The sequence below is a fragment of the Panthera leo genome, chromosome E1, assembly GCF_018350215.1.
Source record: "Panthera leo isolate Ple1 chromosome E1, P.leo_Ple1_pat1.1, whole genome shotgun sequence".
NCBI lineage: Eukaryota > Metazoa > Chordata > Mammalia > Carnivora > Felidae > Panthera > Panthera leo.
Genome location: NC_056692.1, coordinates 36,213,795 through 36,215,513, shown reverse-complemented (window position 1 = coordinate 36,215,513; position 1,719 = coordinate 36,213,795). Strand labels below are relative to the sequence as shown.

The following is a 1,719-nucleotide window of genomic DNA, read 5'->3' as shown; positions in this document are numbered from 1 at the left end:
CGGGGCTCGAGCCCACGAACCTCGAGATCGTGACCTGAGCGGAAAGGAGAAGTCAGACATTCGACGGACGGACGGAGCCACCCAGGTGCCCCAGCAAAAGACCTTTTAAGAAAGAGATATTTGGGGGGAATTATGCATTCAGTAGTGTTGATGGGAACTCAGCGTTGAATTCCTAGCGAGCAAACCGCAGAGGAAAACATCTCGTGTCTCCTGTGGTCGGTCTGTCCTGCTCCTACCTCCCATCCCTACCTCCCACACCGCCACATCTGTCCCACCCCTTCTCTACCCCACGGGGTCTGTCACTGGCCCTGAGTTTTGACAACCCTATACCTGTGTCTCCAGAGAGCACTGGGGCCAGCAGAGCTTCGTGGTCCAGAGCCCAGACCCTGGAACCAGACCTCCCGGCCACAGTCTTAGGCAAGTTACCTTGTTTCCCCCTTTGGCAATGGTCGTGACAGTCTTTGCTTCAGCTCGATGAGTTGACATGTGTAAAGCATTTAGAGCATAAAGAGCATGGGTTTGAAGTCAGCCTTGAATCCTGACTTTCAGCAACTTCCTTAACCTCTCTGAACTTCAGTTTCCCTGTCTGTAAAACGAATCCAATAACATCTCCCTCTCATTAGGGTTCTTGAGAGGATTAAATGAGACAATATGGGTAAGGGACTTAGCACAGGGTGTCATTGGAGGTGAACGCTCAGTAAGTGGCCCTTGTGGGGGCACCTGGGTGGCTCAGTCAGTTACGCATCCCACTCGGGCTCAGGTCATGATCTTGCGGTTCACGAGTTCAAGCCTCACGTCGGGCTCTGTGCTGACAGCCCAGAGCCTGGACGCTGCTTCGGATTCCGTGTCTCCCTCTCTCTCTGCCCCTCCCCTGCCACCCTGCTACCACTCTGTCTGTCAAAAACACACGAAGTCCCCTCGTGTATAAATTGGAGGCCAAAACACCGCAGGAATTCTGTAAGGCCCGAAGGACATGCCTTGGGGTTTCCCTTTCCCTCCGTCCTGCTCCATCCCACCTACTGCCTGTGGGATGCTGACTCGGCCGGCAAGGCCCACTCAAAATGCTGCCTCTTCCCAGAAGCCTACCTGTGTCCCCTACCCGACGCCGACCGGTTCAGACTCGAATTCCTAGACCCTCAGTTCTGTTCTTGTCTCCTGTCCCTTCTGCCCCTTGAAGGCTGAAGGGACAGCACCTCTTCCTGTTCGGCATCTCCCCAGCGGAAGAACTTTTAAGTGCAGGAAATACCACCCCTCTTAAATCTTACCTCAAGACCAAGCAAGATGGGAGTGGGGGGCAGCCGTTGTTCCTGACCCTTATCTTCCGGGGCTTGGCGGTAGAGCCCTCGCAGGAAGAGGGGACCCCGGCCCGGCCGGCCACTCGGCGGCTGAGCTCACGAACAGCCCCCGGAGCCCCCTGGCGGGCAGTCTGGGCCTCCGCAGAACACTCCGTTGGGTTTACTCCCTCCCCGGGGCCTTTTCGAGGGCATGGAGGGCCCTTGACACTTCAGGAACGCCTCCCTCATGTCAAGAATATTAAGATGCCCTCACACATCCCACGTGAGATGGGTTTATCTCCACACTCTGTACAAGTGGGGTTGCAGTTGATCGGTTGGTGTTCTGTGGCCATTTGTTTTGCAGCCATTTGCTTAACTATTTATGAGTTTCCGTTTTGCAATTTCCTCTTTTCATTTTGAAATCAATCGCATTTTCCCGTGCTTT

At 54.7% G+C, this 1,719-nt stretch overlaps 1 long non-coding RNA gene across 1 annotated transcript; it reads right to left on the bottom strand.

The window, feature by feature from the left end:
* On the bottom strand, positions 1 to 1,151 carry LOC122205805. Its single transcript, XR_006196273.1, has 3 exons — positions 1,087 to 1,151; positions 427 to 586; positions 1 to 34 (listed from the first exon to the last, which is right to left on the bottom strand). It is a non-coding gene; the product is annotated as an uncharacterized LOC122205805 (long non-coding RNA).
* Positions 1,152 to 1,719: the final 568 nt, after the last annotated feature.